We start from the raw sequence: 25,737 nt of genomic DNA, 5'->3' as shown, positions 1-25,737 counted from the left end.
GTCCTCAGCTGTGAGGGGTCCATCTACCTCGGGGCTCCTTGCCCCAGGCCATAATCTTGGCACCAGGCAGTGCTGGGGCCACCAAGCACCAGAGGGTGCCTAGGCACGCTGCCAGGAACTGGCCGTGCTGGGACACTCCTGGGAGGGTGCTTGCGTCTCTGCGTTCTTGTCACTCCAGTGGATTCATTTTCTGGTGGGAAACTTTGGCCATCTCCAGCACCTGCCATTCTGTGCAGTTTCCTGGCTCCCATTATCTGGGACATGGGCCTCTAGTTTCACTTGGCAGCTTGCCTGGTCAGGACTAGGCGCTCGGGGTTCTCCCGTTGGTCACATTTATGCATGTTTAACTTTTCTCAGTCTTTTTTGATGTCGTTCTTTCCCTGTTTTTGCCATGCTGGGCCAGGGAGGTGGAGTAGGGGCTGGAGGAAGGTCTACAGGCCTGGAAGCTTTCTTGAGGTCTGGGGCAGGGGGGGATAGCTTCCTTCAACGGAGTCCTCCTTCCCGACTCCCCGTGCTGTGCCCAAGCTTCCTGATGTTGGTCTCTGGCTCCCACCCTCAGCCTCCCTCACAGCCATCAAGTTTCTCAGGGAAGGTGGCATGCAGGCTGCTGCTCAGGCGAGAGAGGAATGCAGCCCAGAAGCCACATACATAGGCTTCAGGTTCCGAGGGCCTTTCATGCTGCCATTAGCCCTGGGTTGTTGCCGGCCTGCTCAGATCAAGCTGGTCTCAACCCATTAAATGGGCTGACCTGACTGTTACAGTACTGTGGCTGCATTAGGAACGCACGCAGATGGGCAGATGGAGGAAGGCTGCTCGAGAAATTTGGCCTCAGAGCCAAGGCGAGCCAAAGACCCTGTCCGGAAGCAATAGAGGTTACAGACTCTAGAATGTGCCCTCCTTCCTCATCCCCTGGGCATGGGAATGGAGTTGGGTGTGCTGGTACGAATTGCAGAGCCATTTCTTCCAGGAGGCAACTGCTGTTGCGTCCGAAGGGTGGGAGGTGAGGGGCCCTGTGGAGCTGTCTCCCAAAGGTGAGGGTTCAAGTAGGGTCTAATGCAGCCCTGGGCTTGAGTGTCTGTTACACATGGCCGGCTGTCACCTTGGGAAAGTCACCTACTTATCCTCTTTAAACTTTAATTTCTTCATCGACAAAAGGGGACATTAATAATAGTGCAACTGCCTGGGGTTCCTGGAGGAATGTAGAGCACTTAGTATTATGCCTGACATATCATACGCAGGCTGTAAATGGGAGGGTTATTGTCATTATTAATATATGGCCCAGAGTGGGGCTGGACAGGTCAGTGTTGTCTCCCTGACCCAAACAGTCATGCTTTTATGTAGTGACACACACACACACACACACACACACACACACACACTCAAGCGCAACACATTCCAAGGAGGTGTCAGAGTATGTTATGTTCAGTAATATATATATATATGTCACACATATATATATGTGTGATTTTTTTTCCTCTTGGTGGGCTTCTGTTGCCACAAAGGCAGTGACCCAGGCAGTGACAGCATCTTGTGTGACTTGCCTAGAATGCCCAGCTCCAATGTCTAGTCCCTAACACCCAATAAATGTTGGTTGAAATGATTGAGTCTCCAGCATTGGGGTGGGAGTGGGGTGTCAAGCAGACTTATCCTTCCTACCACAGACTAGACCTTCATTCTCCTTCAGGGCCCTGCCTACAGCTGATTCTGCCTACTCAGCGTGGTCCCTTCTAAGCCCCAAGAGCCTTTCTCCCAAGTTAGGGGACTAGCTTCTCAGAAGAGCTCCTGGCCAAAGTGTTGGCCACTACAGGTTTTAGCCTCCCCCTGCTCAAGTGCCCTGCAGGAGGGGCAGAATGTTCTGCTTGCCTCTGGGCAGCTAGTGTCAGTGGGATGCCAGGCCTGTGAACCCCTGGCACCTAGCTCCCTGCCCTGCCCTTCCTTCTAGCCGAAGGTCAACGTGGCCCCTGGACCCAGAGAGTTAACACCATCAAGCATTGGTGAAGCATGTCTTTGCATCAGGATACAGGAGTATCTGGGCTTTATGGAACAAGGATGGGGTTGGTCAGCCAACCACAGATTTATTTCCTTCCACTTGGCAGAAAGCTAAAGGAGAAAAAAGAGATTCACATCATATAATTTAATCTACTTACAAATTCCACCCCCCGAAGTTGAACATAAATAACCTGTGGTCATTACATGTAGTCTTTATGTTATTTGCACAGTAACCACCCCCAACGTACCTGATGAGTTACATGCTGTTCCCCTTGCTCCTAGTCCCAGTCTCCTCATTATTTATACCTCTGCTTCCTCATGCAAAACTGTCTTTAAAAAATATGTATATTTTGGGCTGGAGAGATGGCTTAGCGGTTAAGCGCTTGCCTGTGAAGCGTAAGGACCCCGGTTCGAGGCTCGGTTCCCCAGGTCCCACGTTAGCCAGATGCACAAGGGGGCACACGCGTCTGGAGTTCGTTTGCAGAGGCTGGAAGCCCTGGTGCGCCCATTCTCTCTCTCTCCCTCTATCTGTCTTTCTCTCTGTGTCTGTCGCTCTCAAATAAATAAATAAATAAATAAATAAATAAATAAATAAAAATAAATAAATAAAATTAAAAAATATATATATATATATTTTAATTTATTTATGTTTTTGAGAGAGAGAAAGAGGGAGGGAGGGAGGGAGGGAGAGAGAGAGAGAGAGAGAGAGAGAGAGAGAGAGAGAGAGAGAGAGAATGGGCACACCAGGGCCTCCAGCCACTGCAAATGAACTTCAGATGCATGTGCCACCTTCTGTATCTGGCTTACGTGGGTCCTGGAGAGTCAAATCAGGATCCTTTGGCTTTGCAGGCAAATGCCCTAACTGCCCCCAAACTATCTTTAAAATTTTTTTTTTCTTTTTATTTGAAAGAGAGAGAGACAGAGAGAGAGAGAATTGGCACACTAGGGCCTCAGGCCCTGCAACTGAACTCCAGATGCCTGTGCCACCTGGTGGGCATGTGCAACCTCATGCTTGCCTCACCTTTGTGCGTCAGGCTTTCATGGGATCTTGAGAGTTGAACATGGGTCCTTAGGCTTCACAGGCAAGTGCCTTAACTGCTAAGCCAGCTCTCCAGCCCTCAAAACTTTCCTGATGGCATCTGAGGCAACTTGGTGCCTACTCCAGGGGACTCCTCTTGTATGGGAAGGATACCTTAGCAAGGGCTGCCCGTGGCCTGATGGGTCGGAATGAAATAAAGGGGTGGCAAATGTTCCAGGGTTAGGCAGACCTGATTTGGCCCTTACTGTGTCCAGGTAACTGTGAAACCTTGAAAAGTTATTGGGCCTTTCTGAGCCTTCCCTGTGCCACAAACAAGGGTAAGATTCAAGGTCATCTAGGTTCCTTTTGGCTTTCGCTCTGGTTCTTCCGTCTTCTGCTTCTTGCCAATGCTGTCTTGGAATCCTAGGAGGGTTTTGTGTTGTTTTTCGGCTCCTACTGATTGATCATGTGGCAGACATGCTTTTTTTTTTTCCTATACTTTATCTCATTGAAAGTTCATAGCCTCTCAGTAGTGGAGAGTATACTGTTGTCCTCATTCTAAAGATAATTCTTCAGATATATTGAGGTCTGATGTGGGAAAGGTTTAGTAATTTGCCCAGACAATCCACTTGTCAGATACAGAGATGGGTTTGAATCTAGGACCATCTACCAGATGCCTTCAACCTGAAAGCCCAGTGTGCTTGCCCGGGCCCAAGGAGCCGTAGGAGGCAGGCCTGAGTTCCCCTAGAGCTGTCAGCTCCAGCTTCATTCTCGCTGTCCTTTGCTGGTGGCCTGTGTGCTCCGCTCGGCTCACACTCAGCACCTCCCCCTCCCACCTTCACTCCAATGGGCAGTTGACTCCCTGGCAGTCCTGCCCTGTCCTCTGCTGGAGGCCTGCCCGACTGGGTTGCACGCGGCAGGGAGTGGGGAAGGCTGAGTGTGCTTGGCTGAGCTTGAGCAGGAAAAAAGAAATCTGCTAGATTGAAAGTGCTTGCTTTTAGGTACTGATTTAGCACGGTCATGCTGGCCAGCCTGGTCCTTTTTTTTTTTTGACAACTAAAGTGTCTGGTATGCCACCACACCCCAGCAGGTATCTATCTGTAGCCTCTAGGTCTTAACTAGCTGCTCTCAGTCTCCATCTGCTCCCAGAAGAGGTAAGGTGTCACCAGATGCTCTAAGGATATGTTAGTCATAGGCTAGAGTGCGTGAGGTGGAAGAGCGATGAGAAAGCCCTGGCGAGGAAACCAAGGCCCGGGCAGGGCGGGGCTTGCTTACGTCACTGGGCTGGGAGCTCCGCTGTCACCGCGGTCACCGAACCCCTCTCCTCAGATCAGAGAAGAAACAACGCAGTCCCCCCCCCCCAGCCCCCGTAGGTTTGGTCAGCAAATCAGTGGTGGGCTATGAGGGGGTTTGTGATTAAAGTGGCAGCTGAACCAGGACGCATGGGCTTCCATTGCAGAGGTGTCTGGGTTCATTTCAGGCGTGAAGGCACCCCTTCTTCCACTGGAATGGCTTCCAGGAACTCTCTCTCAAGGGTCAGCTGTGTGGGAGCAGAAGAGTGGCCAAGATGCCCTGTGGAGAAGCTCTTTCTATATTTTTATATCTTTTATTTATTTATTTATTTATTCATTTTGGTTTTTTGAAATAGGTTCTCACTCTGGCCCAGGCTGACCTGGAATTCACTCTGCAGTTCAGGGTGGCCTCGAACTCACGGCTATCCTCTTACCTCTGCCTCCTGAGTGCTGGGATTAAAGGCATGGCCACCACGCCCGGGTTGTTTTTATTTATTTATGAGAGAGTGACGGGCAGATAGAGAATGAGTACGCCAGGGCCTTTAGCCACTGCAAATGAGCTCCAGGTGCATGTGTCACCTTGTGATCTGGCTTACATGGGTTCTGGGGAATTGAACCTAGGTCCTTTGGTTTTGCAAGCAAGCGCCTTAACTGCCAAGCCATCTCTCCAGCCCTGGATAAGCCCTTTTACTCAGGATCTTGGGCTGCGCTTCGACGTTACATGTCTATCTCAGAGCACCAAAGCAGTATGGTGATTGTGAGAAATGTGGGGAGGAATCGAGATGATAAAATCACCAGCACTTCTGCCACCTACAGAGAACTACTGTTAGCATGTTGGTGTTCCAGAAAAATTTCCACACACATGTGTGTGTGCGTATATATATATATATATATATATCTACATTATTTTTGCATATGGCGAGTATCTATCTATGGGTGGTTTTAAATCCCATTTTGAATAAAAACTGAATAGTCGGTATTATATTACAAATTTTCCACATGCCACTTAAATTATTTTGTAAGGATTTTTATGATGACATAGTATTGGCTTGTATTATTACTCCTTTTTTAGATCTCAGCTAAAATAGCCTTTCCTCTGGGGAAACTGTTCCTCCCTTCCTCCCTCTCAGACCACCCTCTTGTGTTAGGGGCTCAGTTTGCAGGTTCCCCTCTTACTGTGTTACTCTGGGCCCAGAGAATTTTCTATTTTAATTTTCTTTTTAAGACTTCTCTTTCAGGCCCAGAACCATTCTACTTACATACACATGCATCCCCTTTCTAGCATGGAGTAGGTATACCCCAGGCGTATTTTAGAGTAAGTGAGCATTTGGATATCACATTTTATTTATTCATTCTTACATTGGTGGCTACTTGGATTGTTATTTTCTTTCTCTCTCTATCTTTCTTTCATTTTTTTTTTTTCAAGGTAGGGTCTCACTCTAGCTCAGGCTGACCTGGAATTCACTCTATACTCTCAGGCTGGCCCTCAAACTCATGGCATTCCTCCTACCTATGCCTCCCGAGTGCTGGGATTAAAGGCGTGCGCCACCACGCCCGGCTGGTTTTCTTATTATTACAAAAACCACTTCATTCAGTCACATTGCTACCAGGGCCAGAGCAGACCCAAGGTCTTGATCCCTGGGCCAGGCCTCCTGGTAAGTAGCACAGCCTCTGGTGGAAGGGTTTTCTTATGAAGCTCATTATTTCCCAACCGTTTGTTCTGTCCTCCCTATCCCTTCCCCAGTTCACCCACACTGCAACTCCCTAGGGGGCATTTGGCATTCCTCACTCCATTTGCCCTTCTGGGCTAGAGTGGACAGGGCTGCCCAGGACCGGGGACTAGTTCTTGTTGCCTGTGCTCTGTTCCCTGAGGCCTGGTTAGAGCAGAGACTGAGGATCACAGACTTCTGAGCACAGGACTTGGACTGTGGTCCTTCTTGCTTGACACACTTGGTCAGGAGGGCACTGATGCAAGGGGCAGAGCAGAGTGGAAGGAGGAGGCGACACCCATGGCTTTGGGGCCTGTGTGCATCACTCCTTTAACTTGAGCAAGGTCCGAAGGGGCTGCCGGATGCTGTAGGACAGGCTGGGGAGCCCTGGCAGGAGTGGGAGAGGAAGGGCAAGCAGGCTCGGGGGCTTCGGCGTTCAGGGTCTTTTGGAGATACTGGCTTGAAGGTGGGCAAGGAGCTGTAGCCGGCAGGAAGAGGACTCCCTTGATCCCAAAGGAGAGATTGGGGCGCCTTATCTGGCCTGGAAGTCTTTACCTAGCAGGATTGCAGAAATGTGAGGTTGAGGGAAGATGCCAGGCATTTTGCTGGGCAAAATGGGGAAGATATAGAAATATTATATATATGATATATATATATGTATGTATGTATGTATGTATGTATGTATATGTGTGTGTATGTGTGTGTGTATGTATGTATATGAGATAGAAAAATGTGTGGCCTGATTCTTTCCTCTGCCAGAAAACTCTTAGCCACTGTTGAGATTGTAGATTTCTACAGACTAAACCCCTACCCTGGCGACAGTCCCAGTCTGCTGTTGTAGGAGCAGGGATGACAGGAGACAGGTGCCCAACCAGTTGCAGAACTTGGGCTGGCCAGGTGGACCTTGCTCTACACTCACTGTCCTCAGCCCAAGTCATGTGTCCCTTCGGGACTGTGCTCCCGCTGCCTGCTCCCAGAACTCGTTTGCGTTTTAAGAAAGAAGGGCAACTGGTCACCGGGCTTGGACCATAATGTAAATAGATTCTTTCGTGCATGCATTCATTCACTCATCTCTCCATTCCACAAATACTCATTGATGCTGCAGAAATTTGGGATACAGTCACTAACAAAACGGAGAGCCTCGTGGATCCTGCTTTCTCATGCGATGGAGGGCAGATGCCAAACCATCAACACGGGGCTTCCGTTACGCAGAGTGTGGGAAGGAAGCGATGTGTGCTGTTGAAATGTCAGGGTAAATGGGATTGGGACCACCATGTGGAGCTGGGGAGAAAGGGTTAACTTTCAATAGGGTGGTCCTTGAGAAGATGCCCTTAGGCAAAGCCTTGGAGGTGAGGGGATAAGCTACATAGATACTAGGAGAATACACCTGTGGGAGCAATGTACTCTGAAGGGTTTGGAGGCCTGTGCATTGCAGGCGGGGTGGGGATGAGCTTCAGGCTCACAATGGCTTGAAGGCTTCTGGAAAGACATGGGCTTCTATTCTGAGGGACACGGGAAGCCATTGCAGGCCTCAGAGCAGAGAAGGGATGTGACCAGATGTCTGAGGCTCCTGTGCTGTAGGGCCAGGGGTGCAAGTCAGGAGCTACCACAGCAACTCCAGTGAGAAGGATGGAGGAGGCCCCGCAGTAGAGGTGGCGGTGACAAGTGGTTTATTTTGAATGTGCATTCTTGTTTTTTTTTGAGAACGAGAGAGAGAATTGGCACACCAGGACCTCTGCCATTGCAATTGAACTCCAGATGCTTGCACCACCTAGTGGGCGTGTGTGACCTCGTGCTTGTCTCACCTTTGTGTGTCTGGCATATGTGGGATCTGGAGAGTAGAACATGGGTCCTTGGGCTTCTCCAGCAAGTGCCTTAACTGCTAAGCCATCTCTCCAGTCTGGTGTGCACTCTTAAATCGCATCGCACCTTTTCATTTCCTTTTAATCAAAGTAGGAATTTCCTAAAGTCAAGTTATATATGTCTTAGGTATATTAGCTCAATGCATTTTTTGCGATATGTATATGCCTCAATAGCCACCATCCAGATCAATCTTTCAGAGCATTCTCGGCATCCTAGATGAGTCCCTGTGCTTCTCCCAGTCAGTACTCTCCGACAGATAGCACTGTTCTGATTTTGTCCCCTGGATTGATTGTGCTTGTTCTTGGTTTTTTTTTTTTTTTTAAAGGTTTAGAGAGACTCTATTAGATTAAGAAAAGGAAAGAGGAGAAAGTACAGCAAACTCCTCATGAGAAGGTGGGAGTAAAGCCCACTTGTTCTTACAATTTTATGAATGCAAGCAAGCAATATATACCCTGCTGTGTGTAGCTTCTGCAGCTGTGGGTCATGGATGCAGTTCAATTCCACTGCATATATTACCATGATCTGCTGAAGTTCTGGGTATATTTTGGAGAAAGAACCAATGGATTTGCATATGGATTGGATGTGGAAATTGAGCTGTACTTTTATTCATTTTTATTTATTTATTTGAAAGTGATAGAGATAGAGAGAGAAAGATGCAGAGAGAGAGAGAGAATGGGCGTTCCAGGGCTTCCAGCCACTGCAAACAAACTCCAGACACATGTGCCCCCTTGTGCATCTGGCTAACGTGGGTCCTGGAGAATTGAGCCTCGAACCGGGGTCCTTTGGCTTCACAGGCAAGTGCTTAACCACTAAGCCACCTCTCCAGCCCCTGAGCTGTACTTTTGATGACCACTTCTCATCTGAAGCAACTGGAGCATGGAGTGGGCATCCTTCAAAATGGGCAAAGCTGCAGGCGCTGTGGTCTTTGGAAGCAATAGAGGAGTTCTGGTGAAGAAGACACACCGAGTGTGGGATGTCTAACAAATCTCCACCCCCTAGAGCGTTGAGCCAGCTCTTGGTTAGACATGGGTGGTATTCTGGATGGAGGCCTGGGCTGAGAATCTGCATGTAAAAGCCACTGGTATGTAGGTGGGGTTTAAATCCTCAAGACTAAATGGGATTCTCCAAGTAAGGAAGTATAGGTAAGGAAGAAGACCTAGGAGTGAGCATTGAGAAGTTGGGAAAAAGGATAAAAGGATGCACTGGCTTTTTTTTTTTTTTTTTAACTTGAGCTCTGGGCCATTGAACTCAAGTCCCCATGCTTGCAATGAATGCACTTTATCAACTCTTACCTCAGCCCACCTAAGGCTAGCGTGAAGGATCCACTGGTAGCTCGTGGACACCAGCCTAGCATGATCCTCAGCAACGCAGCTGTGCGTGTCGCCAGCCACGTTCAATCACACAGGCACAGGCGAGGAAGAGACAGAGAGATAATTCCTTCTCAGCGGCTCAGAAGTCCCAGGTTCATAATACAATTGGGATCTTATGGTCAGAAGTTGGGTCATGGTCAAGAGCTTGGATTGTATTCTAAAGATTCTTTGAAGTGGTTTAAGCAGGGAACGACGTAATTCAAATTACACTGTAAAAGGGCAGATATTGGCAAATCAAATGCAGCGATATAAAAGGGTCATCTGTCACCACCAAAATGGTTTACTTGCATATGCAAGGGTAGTTGAAGGTGGGAAAAGCCTCAATCGGTACAATTATGCAGCCAGGTTAGTTTGGCTGATGTGTGGACTGAGCAGGCTGTGGCGACTGGAGACTCTAGAGGCTGGTTAGGACAGGGCTGGGGTGCCCAGACAGTAGAGGAAGCCCCGGTAACAGACGGAACTGCAAAGACTGCAGGTACGTTGGGGTTAGAACAAACTAGAAACCCATTAGAAGGACTCAAATGTCACTCTTTGATGTGTGGCTATTTGGTCTAAGTCCCTGGGGGTAGTGGTCCTGTCGCCGGGGTTCAGAAAGAAGCCTGGGCGGGGTGGGAGGGAGGGTTTGTATCGTTGTCGAGGGACTCAAGTGGGGGTGTCCCTGCTTGCTTCTGCTCAGGTAAATGGCCTCTTCAACTTGCAGCAACTTCCTGGGTACCTCCAGCTGCTGCATCTGTTCTCTTCCCACCGCACCCCTCGGGAGGCTGTTGGCTTCCTCAGCCAGGGACAAAAGCAGTAAGGCCACGTGGCTTCGGGCTCCAGGAGACCGCACTGTTGGGGGTTTCTGCCTTTTGGCAGGCTCCATTGAGAATTCATCTCGTGGCTTCTGGGATACTTAGACCCTCCACCCCCTGCTCTAAGCCTGGGTCCATTCTCAGTAACCTCCGGGGCGGGGGGGTTACCTCACTTCCCTCCCGCATTGCTGGACTGCCCCTGGGTGGTTTTCACTGTGGGTTGCATTAACCCTTTGCACAGTAGATGTTGGCCCAATAACCAGGGTCCTTTCACAGCCGCTCCAGCAGGCTGAGTGGTGCAGCGACAGCTAATGTGGCAGAGAATGGCCAGTCAATAAGCAGGAAGTTCAGTTGCCAACTCCAGCCCAAGGGAGGCCAGCAGCAGAGCAAGTGGGTGGAGGAGTCCCAAGGCTGCCACTGGAGCATTCCAGGTCCGGACCACATGGCCCGCTGTAGCAGCCTTTCCACACTTAACAACCTGTTTTGTCTCGTGGAACCAACTGGGCTTTGTAGGGCACTTGGGAACACGGGCGTGAGGGCTGCCGTTCCCAAAGGTTGCTGGTTCCCATCTTTAGCTCTTTAACCCTGGGGGACCAGAGCAGTAGGGTGAGAGCTGCTTCTGGGCTCTTTTGTATCCCAGCGGAGCTGGGCTCTGCCACTCACCTAAGCCACTGCAGGCAGGATCCAGGAGCTTGCCAGCTATGCTCCTGGACTCCTGGGGATGGTTCAAGGAAGGGCTGTTTAAGAAAGCTCTACCCAGATTTTCTTTTCTTTCCTTTTCCTTTTTTTTTGTCTTTTTTTCTTTCCTTTTCTCTTTCCTTTCACAGCTTTGTTCTTTTCTTTCCTTTTCTCTTTTCCCTTCTATATTCTTTCTCTTATTCCTTCCTTCCTCCCTCTTTTCTTGAGACAGAGTGTATGTATGCCAGCCTTGACTCACTATGTATTGAGGACCACTTTGAACTTTTAATCCTCTTGTTTCTACCTTCTAGGTACTGAGATTACAGGCATGCTTTCTTCTGTTTTTACTTTTTTAAAAAAAATTATTTATTTATTACAGACAGAGAGAAAGAGGGAGAGAGAGAATGGGCGCGCCAGGGCCTCCAGCCACTGCAAACGAACTCCAGACTCATGCGCCACCATGTGCATTGCTGCTGTGAGGCACAGAGATAATGCCTGTTAAAGGGGCCAGTGCATAGTAGGCACTTAACAAGAGGAATTGTTATTCTTATTAAATCATCTAGTGCTTTTCTCTTCTGCTTTCTGTTTTCTTCATTTTTAGTTCCAATTAAAAAAATTTAATTAATTAAAAAATTTTGTTTATTTATTTATTTGAGAGAGAGAGAGAGAGAAAGAGAGAATGGGCACACTAGGACCTCCAGCCACTGCAAACAGACTCCAGAGGCATGCACCCTCTTGTGCATCTGGCTTATGTGGGACCTGGAGAATCGAACCAAGGTCCTTTGGCTTTGTAGACAAATGCCTTAACCTCTAAGCCATCTCTCCAGCCCTTTTAATTTATTTTTATTTGAGATGTGGTGGGGGGTGGGAGGGAGAATGGGTGCACCAGGGCCCCCAGCCACTGCAAACGAACTCCAGATGCATGCGCCATCTTGTGCATCTGGCTTATGTGGGACCTGGAGAATCAAACCTGGGTCCTTAGGTTTCACAGGCATGTGCCTTAACTGCTAAGCCATCTCTCCAGCTTTAATTTTTTTTTTTTTTCTTTTTGAGACAAGTATCACTTAGCTTCTGCTAGCCTCAAACTTTCTATATAGTTGAGACTGGTGTTGAACTCCTGATCCTTCTGCCTCACTCTTCCATGTAATCAATAGGATTACAGGTATGAGCCAATATATCTGACCAGAGCTTGCTTTTCTTTCTTTCTTTCTTTCTTTCTTTCTTTCTTTCTTTCTTTCTTTATTTATTTATTTATTTATTTATTTTTTGAGTGGGGTTCAATGTAGGGTCTCAGCCTAGTCCAGGCTGACCTGGAATTTACTATGTAGTCTCAGGCTGGCCTCGAACTCACAGCAATCCTCCTACCTTGGCCTCCCAAGACGTGCATCACCATGCCTGGCCAGAGCTGCTTTTCATCAAACACTTGATGTCAGTGACTGCCGTGACCCACCCTGGGCTCAGTGTCAAGAGAAGTTGTGTGCACCAGAGGTCTGGGTATTGTTCTGTCCCAATGTCCTGCTCATGGAAAATTCCTGACTGGCACTTAGGAGGTGGTTTAATTCATGTGTGGGTGACACAGGAAAGAATGCTCATCTATAGGAAAGTAGGAAGGAAGGTTTAGTGTGGAGTGATCAGCCAGGGTGGGCTACAGCCAGAGGGTAGCTAGTGATCACCTGCACAGCACAGAGACCGAGGGGAATGAAGGGTTACTTAGAACAACATTCCTGAGAGTTTGGAGGAGGGGCGGTGGCAGAGAGGTGAAGGGACCCTTCCCTTCCCTAGACTTTTCTGGCAAGCTGGAGGATGAGAACTCTGGCTCTCAGCTCATGTCTCACCCCGTCCCAGTGCTATCTGTCTGTATGAAGCCCAGGGTGTTGGCATCTTCTACTTGAGTGTGTGTGTGTGGGGTGGGGGAAGCTATGAATAACCTTTCCTTTACCCATCCCATCCAGGACCATGTCCTGTGTAGCTCCTGTGGGGTGCTAGCCTCTAGGGACACTGAAGCAAGGGTTCCCCTGGGAGCTCTGTAATTTGCGTTTGGCCAGGAAATCATGAAGTGCGTTTGAAGACTCACTGTGCTCAGCAGACACCTGCCAGTGGTGTCCTGCCCTTAGCAGAGGATCCACAGTAGCCACCCCCACATGATGGGCTGTGATAGAGCCACCTGGCGACAGCCTGCAAATAGCATGCAGAGTAGTTATGTGGGCCCCAGGGATTGATGGCAGCCTGGGAGCAAGGGGTGTGAAGGCATAAGGCCTCACCACCACCGGCCCTTGTGATCTCTCTCTCTCACTCTGTAGGAGTTATGGCTGTTTAGTTTTATATGTCAAAGAATCATATCCTAGGCTTCCAGACCTCTCAGTCAATTCTGTCTGTTCACATCTGTGTCCACTCTGCTCTTCAGTTCATCAGTCTCCAGGCTCCAGATGAGAATCCATTTGCACCCACCCACTCCCCATGGCCTTCCCTGTTGTAGAAACATCATCCATGTGATCTAGTCATTGGGTGTTTTGTGATGACACCAATCCCCAAGGGCACAGACCCATGATCTAGTGGAGGCTGACAGGTGCCGAGCTGGCATACTGGCAAGAGGCCTGAGCAGCCTGACTCACAGCAGTGCAGGGGCCCCGGTCGTTCCCCAGCCCTCTGAGTGCTCAGTGCCACCCTTCCTTCCTGTGTCCTGTGCTTACGTCCCTTGTCCCTCAGCCAGCCACAACTTTTTCTGTGACTTTCAGTGGGATTACTTTTTAATTTTTAAAATTTTATTAAACTGGGCTATATAAGGCCATTTCATGCAAGTGTATAATGTACTTTGAGCCTATCTCCTACCTTCTTCCCTCCCTTTTTGTCTCTTACCCCTGTCCTTAGACCCCTCTGCTCCCCTAGACTGTTTTCACTTCTATTTTCATGCAATCTGTATAGATAGATAGATAGATAGATAGATAGATAGATAGATAGATAGATATAGATATATATCTTTATGCATCCATATAAAAACTAGGACCCACAAATATTTGCCTTTCTGAGACTGACTTAATTCACTTAATATGATTATGTCTAGTTGCATTCATTTTCCTGCAAGAAGTATAATTTCATTCTTCTTTATGGCTGTAAACAATTCCACTGTGTGTACATACCTTGTTTTCTTTTTTAAAGCATTTAAAACTTCATTTTTATTTTTATTTATTCATTAGAGACAGGGGAGAGAGACAGAATGGGTGCACCAGGGCCTCCAGCCACTGCAAACGAACTCCAGATGCGTGCACCACCTTGTGCATCTGGCTAACGTGGGTCCTGGAGAATTGAACCTGGGTCCTTAGACTTCACAAGCAAATGTCTTAACAGCTAAGCCATCTCTCCAGCCTGACATGCCATGTTTTCTTTATCCATTCCTCTGTTGACAGATGCCTATGCTGGTTCCATAGTGAATAATGTAAAAAAATACTAATCACTGACCATCAGAAACATGAAAATTAACACTACATTGAGATTCTTTCTCATTCTAGTCAGAATGGTACTGATTACGAAAACAAGCAATAACAGATGCTGGCGAGGATATGGACGAAAGGGATCCCTTATCCACCGGAATGTAAATGAGTCCAGCTACTATGGAGAGCAAGTATGGAAGCTCCTCAGAAAACTATAAATAGAGCCACCGTATGACCTAGCACGGCAGTATTTATCACAGCACTTGTCACAACAGCAAACTGTGGAGCTGAGGAGAACAATTTTTAAAAAGGCAGGAAGGAAGGATTGGACTTCAAAACCACCTCTTGGGCTGGAGGGATGGCTTAACACTTAAGGCACTTGCCTGCAAAGCCAAAGGATCCAGGTTTGATTCCCCAAAACCCACGTTAGCCATATGCACCAGGCGGCACGTGTGGCTGGGAGGCCCCGGTGCACCCATTCTCTCTCCCCTTTTCTCTCAAATAAATTAAAAAATATTTTGTAAAAACCCACCTCTTGCATACACACCACACGCACTTCCCTGGGCACATGCACCACAGAGCCAGCCCCCTTTTCTTGCCTAATCCCTCCCCGTTCTTGAACACTGAACACTCAGCTCAGATGGTGTCTCTTCCAGCAATGCCCCCTCTCCTTTGGTCTGCGTTCTCTGTCTGTGCTCCCCTTTAACACAGCTCCTCTCCCAAGTACTGGCTTGTGAGCCTTTGGTGGGGGCCAGTCTGCTCATCTCTACACACGGCACACAGCTTAGGGCCTGCCCATCTGTGGTGCCCAGTGACTTACCGAACGCATGGCAACAGGGTGACTCTTGAAATCTCGGGTTGCCAGGCCCCGTGCAGAGCACCTTACATGGATTATCCTCCTACGAAGAGGAGCCGGGAGCATGTTATCCTGATCACGTTACGTACCCGCACGTGGCAGCCGAGGCTCAGGGATGAAACGACGGGCTGGCAGTCGCATTGCTGCTGAGAGGAGGGATAACTGAAGGGACAAGTGGAAGGTTGTGAATTGAACTGGTGGGGGCCTGGGGGTACATCGCCCCTTATTTGGGTCATTGTGCCCACATTTACAGAATGGGCATCATATCAACCTCTATGGCAAAGAGCCTGGGAACTGGTAGGGAGAATGGCATCATTATTCAGTGGTGAGCGGGCTCTGGTGTGTAACCGGGGGGCGGGGGGAAGGATCGTCCAAGTCCCTCCATTCTGATCCCTGCAGCTGGGTCGGCCTAGCACTGAGGGGACCGAAGATGCTAATGCTGGCCTCAGGGCTGGGGACATTTGAGCGGAGCAGAGACCCAGGAGACAGAAGGTGCTGGTCTGGGAAGCACAGAAAGTGGGGAAGTGGGTGGCTCCCCACACTTGGCGGAGGGACTGCTATGGGAGAAAGCCGCTGCTCTCCGGGGCGCTGTGCCATGCTGTCTGCCACCTGCTGGAGCTGTGCACAGCTCCAGACTCTGGCGAGATCAATCCTGTGTGTGGCTTCGTCACAGCGTGTGGTCAAGCCCTGCACCCCCACCAATTCCTTCACGGAGGAGACCAAACCACAAGAGGCGGAGAGATCACAATGATTGTAGTGCAAGCTGACGCCGGGCCTTAACCCCTGAAGGACCGCACAGCTCCAGGCCTCTGAACAGGGAGTCCCTGTGAGTCTGCACATGCAGGGATGGGACCCTGCCACAGGACCCCAAGAAAAAAAAAATGTTCAAGGGCTGGAGAGATGGCTTAGCAATTAAGGCTCTTCCCTGTGAAGCCTAAGGATTCAGATTTGGCTCCCCAGAACCCACATAAGCCAGACACACAAGGTGACGCATGCGTACAAGGTGGCATGTGCATCTGGAGTTCGATTGCAGTGGCTAGAGTCCCTGGCATGCCAATTCTCTCTCTCTCTCTCATTAAGTAAATAAATAAATAAAATGCTCGAGGGAAATACCATTGAGAATGAAAGACAGGGAAGCCCTCTGTGAACTGGATAGAGGCTGGAGATAGGTGATACCCACAATTGCCCAGAGCAGAGGGAGGCTCAGGAATGGGAACCAGAAGACATGAACTCGGAGCCTAGGCTACTGCTATGCCCCCAGGGACCAGCCACCTGCCGCTCTGAACTTGCATCCTCCTCAACCAGTGAGACATCCGGCTCCTGAAGGGTACCCCGTGCTCGCTGCAGCCAGCCTCTGGTGATGGGGTAGACAGGGCCTGACAGAAAGGAAGTGATGCCCAGCGCGCATGTGAGGGGTGGGCACTTGGGCTTTGGGCCACCTGTCAGAGTTGGGTTTTTTGGCCCTACCACTCACCACCTGATCATTCGCTCAGATCCTCAGTTTCTTTTCTTTTTCTTTCCTTCTTTCTTTTTATTTTTTTGGTTTCACTCTAGCTCAGGCTGACCTAGAATCCATTATGGAGTCTCAGGGTGGCCTCGAACTCACTGTGATCTTCCTACCTCCTCCTCCCAAGTACTGGGATTAAAGGCGTGCACCACCATGCCCGGCTCAGATCCTCAGTTTCTGTTTTTTGTTTTTGTTTTTTTTTTAAAATTTTTATTTATTTATTTATTTGAGAGTGACAGACACAGAGAGAAGGACAGATAGAGGGAGAGAGAGAGAATGGGCGCACCAGGGCTTCCAGCCTCTGCAAACGAACTCCAGACGCGTGCGCCCCCTTGTGCATCTGGCTAACGTGGGACCTGGGGAACCTAGCCTCGAACCGGGGTCCTTAGGCTTCACAGGCAAGCGTTTAACCGCTAAGCCATCTCTCCAGCCCAGATCCTCAGTTTCTGTACCCATCAGATGGAAATGGTAATGTCCACTTCATGAGACCGCGGGGAGGAATTCCATGAACACAGATTTACGGCCCAGTGTCTCTCCCCTGTGGCATCATGAGGCCCTTTCTGTCGTGGGAGGGATGGATAATGGCATGCGAGCGTGTGTCAGTCTGTCCTCCCTTGCGGTCAGAGTGGACGGTGTGGCTTGAGGACTTTTGCCACAAGTATGCGAAGGTCGGAAATTGGCCGGCTGGCTGTGGGGAAGTGGCTGTGGCAGGGCAGAAAGGCCTGCACGCAGATGAGGGTGTGTTCTGCCATTGTTCTGAGCATAGTGCTGGGGGCACCCGCCTCTGAAATGTCCGACAGGGAGGCAGACCTCCCTTGAAGAAGGTTGCTGCTTTAAGCCACTCTGGGAGCCCTGGGATGGGGGTGGAGGGAGCCGCGGGGGCTGCCTGGCACAGAAGGAAGATTTGCAGTCTGGTGGGGGTGGGCACCTTCGTGTTGGGCATCTCCTTAGCGTAGCTGCAGCACTGGGTGATTTGTGTCTCAGTCTATTGAATTCTGCTTAGTCCCCGAAAGGCTAACGTGGAGAGCCCTCTACAAACAGAACAGTAGAGAACCAGGGATACAGGGCTGCTTGAAAATTTTACCCACCTTTGCAAGACACAAAACTAGGACTTGAACATGTGCCCGCCAGATAACAAAGTGACTGCTGTTTGTGAGAGGTTCTTAAACCTCAGGGATGCTTAGACTCTGGAGAACCATATCCTTGTCCTTAGAGAGCCTCTCGGTTGAGAGGGAGACAATACAAGATCTGGTGGAGAAGGGAGGGGAGTTACCACAGCTCAAAGGGGAAGGCTGAGATTCCTGAGATGAAAATCCTGCTGTGGTGGGCATGGGCCTGGCCTGGCGTGTTGCCTGCTTCCTTCAGGCTTTGAGCCTACATGGGCTCATTTGCATAGCTACTTTGATCACAGGGAAGTTAAATCAGGAGGTGTTGCTAGCGCCGCACAGCAGGAGCAATACCATGAGGTTCTTGGGACAGAGAGGGGAAGATGAGCTGCTGGGGCAGCCCCACTGTCTCTGGGTGCCAGGGCTCTGTGAGGCCTAGGGGCATCCGCTCTCATCACTCATAGCCTTGGGCCATACTGCACCATCCTAGGCCTCAATTCTTTTACCTGTAAAATGGCAACACTTCTATAATCCCAGCTACTCGGGAGGCTGAGGCAGGAAGATGGAAAGTTTTTATTTTTTTATTTTTATTTTTTTTGTAGGCTACAGAGTGAGTTCAAGGCCAGATTGGGCAATTTAGTGAGACCCTGTCTCAAAAAATAAAGTAATATAAAATAAAATAAGGGCTGGAGAGATGGCTAGGCAGTTACGGTGCTTACCTCCAAAGCCCGAGGACCCAGGTTTGATTCCCTAGTGCCCATGTTATGCCAGATGCACAAAGTGGCACATGCATCTGGAGTTTGTTTGCAGTAGCTAGGCGGTTCTGGCATGCCCATTCCCCCACCCTCAAATAAATTAAAATTAAGGGCGGGATATAGTGCTTGCTCAGTACGTGAAGTGCTGGGTTCAGTCTCCAGTACTAGAAAAAGTAAATGAAGAAAGAAAAGGGAGGAAGGAAGACAGGGAGGGAGAGAGAGAGAGAGAGAGAGTCCAAGAGAGGGGAAGGAAGGGAGGGAAGGAGAGAGTCTGAGAGGGGAGAAGGAAGGAAGGAAGGAAGGGAGGGAGGGAAGGAGAGAGAGAGAGTCCGAGAAGAAGGAAGGAAGGAAGCCAGAGGGAAGGAAAGAAGGGCAGTACCAGACCTTACTCATCTCCTCTTGCAGCTGACGTGGTCGCTGTGCTCATCCTTGCTCTGTGGTGCTGAGAGGCAGCAACCCCTTTCTCTCCCAACCCTTTCCTCCTCCACGTGGGATGGTGTTTTTCCGTTGAGAGAAACAGATGCCACATGGATTCATTTTGTTTTGTTTTTTTTTTTTTTGAGACAAAGTCTCACATAGGCCAGGTTGTTCTCAAACTTGCTGGGTAGCTGAGAATGACTTTGAATCTTGACTTTGAACTACTGAGCTTTCCCAGTGCCCAAAGGCATGCACCACCATGTTCTGCTCTCCAAGGTGAATTTATGAAGGGCCCTGCAGGGCTGTGCTGTGCACCTATTATTATCCTGTATGATTCCAAACAATGTCTTTCTCTTTCTGGGCTGTCTTCCTTCCTTCTCTCCTCCCCAAACAAAGGTGGGGAGAGCGACTTTCGTGCCAGGTTCTGGGCTCAGTGCCACTGGGCCTTGCTATCCCTAGCAGGTCGGGGACCAACAGCTTGGTATTTCCTGGAGCTTGTTGGAGACGCAGATCCCAACTTGGGCCCAGACTTGCTGACTCATAACCCAGTTGTGAGCAGGCCCCAGGTGATTCATCTCCACCTTCCAGCTTGGAAATCTCAGCCTGTCATGGACACTGAAGAATGTAAGAGCACAGTCCTGCCTCAGATCCCTCAAAATGTCAGTGCGTGAAACACAAAACAGAATCTGCTTGAACACATTCTTTTTCTATTTTTTTTAAATACATCTTTTAAAAATATTTTATTCTTATTTTAGAGAGAGAGAGAGAGAGAATGGGCATGCCAGGGCCCATTAGCCACTGTGAACAAACTTCAGATGCATGTGCCCCCTTGTGGCACATATGTGATATTGCATGCTTGTGTCACTGTGTGTCTGACTATGTGGGACCTGGAGATTCCAACATGCATTCTTAGGCTTCTCAGGCAAGCGTCTTAACTGCTAAACCATCTCTCCAGACCCAAATATCATTTTTCAATAAAAATAAAATAAATACCATTTCTAGTATTGCCTTAAAACCATAAATAAACTCCACAGAGAGCCCAGGCTTTTTTTTTTTTGTAGAGGTGAATACCTACTTTTTGGAGCATTGATTGTGAACAGAGCAGAACAGAGAGGCTCACTGCTTATATAGCTCAAAGCCAGTGAGAACTGGAACTCCAGGAGGTGACCAGGTAGATCGCAGCTCCACTTTGCAGATGAGGAGTGAGGTCCTGGGACGTGATAGAGTTTGCTAACACAGCAAGTGTGGTGAATTCACACCCAGACCTCCTGTCCGTCCAGAAACCCACAGCAGACCTGGCCAACCACTGTGCTCAGCTGGGTAAAGTGGGGAGAGGTATGGATGGGTTTCTAGTCCTATGTGGGACCTGGGAGCTGGGTCTTCTGAGTGCTCACCAAACACATATTCCTGTTACCTCTGCTCCCGTGCTGCTGTGGCTCGCCCCTCGTGAGGCTGCAGTGCGGTCCTGGCTGATGAGCTCCCTAAGGCCCATCACTGCCGGCTCTCGGCATTTTCTTTTTCCACCTTTGAGCATGGCATTTAGAAGTTTTCGTGAATGGTGGATGGAAAAACAGAAAGCTTTGATTTAATAAACCTCCTCCTTTCCACAACCTCATGATGTGAGATTTCCCCACCCAGAGTGCTGCAGACAAGCGTGGTTCATAATTTTGTGCAGAAGTGGAAGAAATGACTGAAGATGGGTTATTGATCTGCCCTCAGAGAAGCTGCCTGGCCAGACTCCTTGCTCTCGGGTACTCTGACGACACTTGTATGCAGCTCCATTCCCTGAATGCAAATGTCAGGGGTACTCTGAGGAGCAGGACAGGAGGCTGCTGGTCTCTTCAGTCCAGAGCTGGTGGTAAACTGAGGATCTGGTCTTGTAGCATGAGAAATTATGGTTAGAATTTTCGTGGAACCAGCTAATTAAGTGGCCTTCACATGGGAATCTGGAAGACCCTACCGAAGAGACCTCGTGTGTGTAGGCTACACACAGGGCTCCTCTGCCTGCCAGGAGGGATGTCAGTATTGAGACGAGCAAGAAGTCTTCGGTTGCCTTCTTGTTTCCACCCTATCCACTTTTATTTATTTATTTTTTTAACACTTAAAGTGATTACTAGCCAGGCATGGAGGTACACACCTTTAATCCCAGCACTTGGGAGGCAGAGGTAGGAGAATCACCATGAGTTCGAGGCCAGCCTGAGACTACAGAGTGAATTCCAGGTCAGTCTGAACTGAAGTGAGACCCTACCTTAAAACAAACAAACAAACAAAAATAAAAACCCAACCAACCAAGCAAACAATAAAAAGTGACTATTGATCTTGTTGGCTTAATGTCTGCCATATTTCTAACAGTATTTTTGTATGCATGCATGTTGTTTATACATGCATGTATGCGGACATGTACATGTAGAGGCCAAAGGCTGACATCAGGTGTCTTTTACAGTCACACCCCCACCTATTCTTTGAGACAGGGTCTCTTGCTAAAACTTAGTGCTCCCTGATCTGGGTAGACTAGCCCCGGCTGGTGAGCCCCGGCTGTTCTGTCTCCATCCCCAGTGCCGGGGTTACAGACACACACCATCACACCTGGCATCTTCCTCGGCTCTGGAGCTCTCAACTCAGGTCAGCATGCTTACGTGGCAAGTGCTGTACCGCTGTTGTTGCCCATGAAGCCATGTCTGCAGGTTGTAACTGTTTTTAATTCCTTCTATGTGTCCTGCTTCTTTTTCTACTCTTCTGGTTTTAGTGCTGGGGGTAGAACTCTGGAGCCTTGCTCCTGCCAGGCCAGTGATCTCCTGCTACATCCCCATTCACTGGTAAATTCTAGTTAAGTGCTCTACCACTGAGTCACACTTCAGCCTTTTCTGGTTTTAGCCACTGAGTCACACGTTAGCCCTCTTTGGTTTTAACTGAGCATTCTATTTTTTATTTCACTTATTTATTTGCAAGCAAAGAGGAATAGAGAGAGACAGAATGGGCGCGCGCCAGGGCTTCCAGCTGCTGCAAATGAACTTGAGATGCACGTGGCACTTTGTGCGGCTGGCTTTGCGTGGGTACTAAGGAATTGAACTCAGGTCATTAGGTTTTGTAGGCAAGTGCCTTAACCACTAAGCCGTCTCTCTAGCCCCTAACTGAGCATTTTTTGCAGTTCCATTTCTTTTTGTAGGTGTCACTAGATGCCAAGTTGTGCAGGTACTGAGGGGCTACACATTAGATACCGACCGTGTGCCGGTGCTGGGGGGGTACACATTAGAGGTGCTGAGGGAGTACACTGTATCAGTGTCTGCAGGACTCACCTTTCTGATTCTCCTTCACAGGGAGGAGTAGGGAGTCAGCCTCCATCTGATTCAGGGATCTCATGGGTGCCCACCTGCTGCATCGTGCTTAAGGAGGTGAGGCGTCTATGGCCTAGGTGCGTTGGCCTTCCACTGCATCTCTACTCCTGGGTCTTCCCTCACCCAGCCCATCAGTGGGGTGCTAAAACCAAGGCAGGGGTTGACGGGATGACTCAGGGTATCAGCTTTTGCTGTAGTGGCTGTTAGCTGGTTAGGGCCAGCTTCTGGATAGAGCCTGCCCTCTGGCCACATGGGTATACTGCTCTGGGGAAAGAAAGTATCAGGAGGAGGCACAGAGAGACACCTGAGAAGTTCTGGGTGCTGGGGTTCTTACTGCTGTTATTTGGGCTCTGAAACTCCACATACCTCCATAGGAGGTGGGGAGAAAGGGCAGGACCCGGCAGAACATATATAAAACTGCACTTCTCTTAGATCCCAAGCCATGTCTCTTGGTTCTGATAAGGGAGGGACTGAATTTATGTTCTGGGAAGGACTTTATGACGTCGACGTACAAGCCGTGGAATAGAGCTGAGGATGGGTGTGGATTCCTTCTTTGGGAGACTTTCCAAGGTGGAAAGCTCACCCTGTCCTCACTGTCTTCCTCCCACTTCCTGCCATATGTCAGATCTCTCCCCGAGCAGAGGGCTCGATGCTATAAGCTTTGTGGAGTCCTGGCAGCCCAGGGCAGTGCGAGCAAAGAGCCGTGGGAGCAGCTGCCTCGGCAGAGCAAAATGTCCCCACCTCTCTGACCAGGCAAGTTTTGTAGGGGCCTCAGCTTTAGCAGCCCCAGACTCATTAGCACCGCCTCCTGGGCTGCAGCCCTGGCGTTTGCACTGATCTAGAGTCTGTACAAGCCCTACCAAGGCCATGGGTTACAGTCCCACGGTGGGAACAGGCCAGATGATGCTATGTGAGGAAGTGGGGAGAAAGGACTGGCTCTCTCAAGTCTGCCTCCCCATCTCCAGCCGAAACTGGCCACTGCCCAGGAGAACTTCTTCAGGATCCTAAGGGGGTTGACTACTGCTAGACCGAGCACATTGCCAACCTCTGCCTACTCCCACCCCAGCTTAGATAAATTGGAGAACATGCCCTGATTCCTCTGCAAGGTTGCCTTGGCCAGGAAAGCTGAGTACAAAACAAATGGAAGCCTGGCCTTCCACAGGGAAACCATGATGTTTTGTTCATCTGTGTGTCAGCACACTGGTTTTTATTTTTTTTTAATGTCTTCACGAGCTGACGGTTTCCCCTAGAATGGAAGCCATGCTCCCACATTCTGGGTGTGATAATGTGGCCACCCAGTGCTATTTGCTGATAAACTTCCCTCCTCACCTCAGCCCATGGTATCCAGGACAAACCCAGGCCTGGAGAATTGTGTTACTTGCCCAAGGTCACAAGCTGTCAGGGGGTGGGGGGAGTGGTGGAAATCCACAGCTTGGATATGGGATTTTATGCATTTGTTCATCCATCCATTTGTTCACTAGCTAGACATTCATTTTTTTTTTTTGTTTTTCTTTTCTTTTCTTTTTTTGAGGTAGGGTCTCACTCTAGCCCAGGCTGACCTGGAACTCACTATGTAGCTCCAGGGTGGCCTCGAACTCATGGCGATCCTCCTACCTCTGCCTCCAAGTGTTGGGATTAAAGGTGTGTGCCACCACGTTCCGCTTCATTTTTCTTTCCATCTCACCTGCAGACTTCCTTTCTGTGGGACACTTCTTGGTGCATAGACTGCCTGGAGGAGGGAGAACCTTCTGGGGAGCAACCGGAAGCTGCGCACTGGTGGGAGGGGTGCCTCAGTGTACCTCCCCCTTTCTGCTGGTGCATCTGACACATTCTAGAGGGAAACCATGAACTTGTGGCGAATCTCTTCCAGTCCCTCGTCTTTCATGGAAATGGAAAGGGTCTCACCCAAGACCCACTCCACTCTTGGCAGGGTCTGGGCTACCACGTGGGTCTCTCAGGACCTTGGCATAGTTAACTACTCCAAGGATGAGTGCTTTCCTTTGGGGGCTCCTGATACCAGCCTGGTGCACGCCTCTGCTTTCCAAGCTGGAGAAACCTGCATCTTTCTTGCTCCTTTCCGCCCCGCCCTCCTCTCGAGCTTGCCAGGCTGAAGGAGTCCCTATTGCCTCTTTTAAGTGGCCACAGACTGCAGGGCCCAGAAGGCCTGTGGGAAGCTGAAGGAACCAACCAGCTCCTCCTCCTATACCAGGCCTCTGCAGGGTGCCAGAAAAGAAACTGTGCCCTTTTTCCCAGTGCAGCTCTTTTAGGAGGCCAGCCTTGCCAGCAAGCCCTCATAATGCCCGCTACACACAGGTCATTAAGTCCATGCAGATGGTTTGGGTTTTTCCGCCTCACTGGATGAGTCAGAGATAGTCATCTGTGGCAGGTAAGGCCGTTGTCCTTGGTCCCTGCCTCTATCCTGAGGGTTGAAGAGACCAGATTTGAGAGCAGAAAAAGTGGCTGGCAGCGGTGAGTTTTGTGTCCAGTTTTCCGAGTTTATTGATCAAGCAACACCTCATCTTCAAAAAAAGCACTCCTCACTGACAGGAGTGGGAGGGGCCAAGAGGTAGGCCACCTCTAAGTCACCCAGGGCATTGTCTCAAAGAGCATCAGCTGAGGCCTCTTGTTTTTGAGGGAACGTTCCAATACACTTGGACCAAAGGAAGGAATGGGCTGCTTTGAAAATACATCCTCTTCAAATCTGAGACCCTGTCTACGCCTACCCCTGCTGTGTCCTGTGGATCAGAACCCCTGAGCATCCAAGTGTCTCTGTGGGGATGAGGGAAGACACCGAGAGAGGCGGAGCTGGGACATCAGTCAGTTACTGAATGGGACCTCGGAGTTAGGGACTCACACAGCCATGGGGCCTTTGGGCTTGTGTGTTGCAAATGCTGCTCTGGGGGCCTGGGGTGGCTGGGTCTCCCCATCAGACTTAGCTCATTTTGCCCAGCAGCTGTGTTAGGGTCTCGCTGTAGCCCAGTCTGACCTGGAATTCACTATGTAGATTCACGCTGGCCTCGAACTAATGGCAATGCTCCTATCTCTGCCTCCCACCCCCCCCAGGGCTGAGATTAAAGGTGTGTGGCACCACACCTGGCATTTATAAATATAAATAAATATAAATATTTGCAAGGGAGAGAGAAGATAGAATGGGTCACGCCAGGGCTTCCAGCCCTTGCAAACAAACTCCAGATGCATCTACCTCTTTGTGCTTCTGGCTTTACATGGGTACTGGGGAATAGAACCCAGGCCTTTAACTGTTGAGCCCTCTCTCCAGTCCCTGTTTCTTCTTTTTTCGGTTTTAAATTTATGTATGTATTTATTTTGCAAGGAAAAAGAAAGAGAGAGGCGGAGAGAATGGGTGCACCAGGCAGGGCCGCTGCTACAACAGGCGAACTCCAGATGCATTCTCTTTACGCATCCGGCTTTATGTCATTATTGGGGAACTGAACCCAGGCCGGCAGGCATCGCAAGCAACTTGCCTTTAACTGCTGAGCCATCTCCCCAGACTCCTGTGTTTCTTCTTTTTACAAACCTCATATGCCCCCTCCCCACATCCACCCCTGAACACTCAAAGGGGCTGTGAGTCTGAAGGAGGAGGTTGATCGGAATAGAGGCTGTTT

General features: G+C 49.5%; 1 protein-coding gene across 3 annotated transcripts in view; it reads left to right on the top strand.

Annotated features, from left to right (window-relative positions):
* Adora1 (adenosine A1 receptor) overlaps positions 1-25,737 on the top strand; it is a 41,908-nt gene that overhangs the window by 2,112 nt on the left and 14,059 nt on the right. The gene's annotated exons all lie outside the window — the stretch shown is intronic.

This window comes from Jaculus jaculus, chromosome 1 (assembly GCF_020740685.1).
Source record: "Jaculus jaculus isolate mJacJac1 chromosome 1, mJacJac1.mat.Y.cur, whole genome shotgun sequence".
Lineage (NCBI taxonomy): Eukaryota > Metazoa > Chordata > Mammalia > Rodentia > Dipodidae > Jaculus > Jaculus jaculus.
This window is presented reverse-complemented; position numbering and strand designations above follow the sequence as displayed.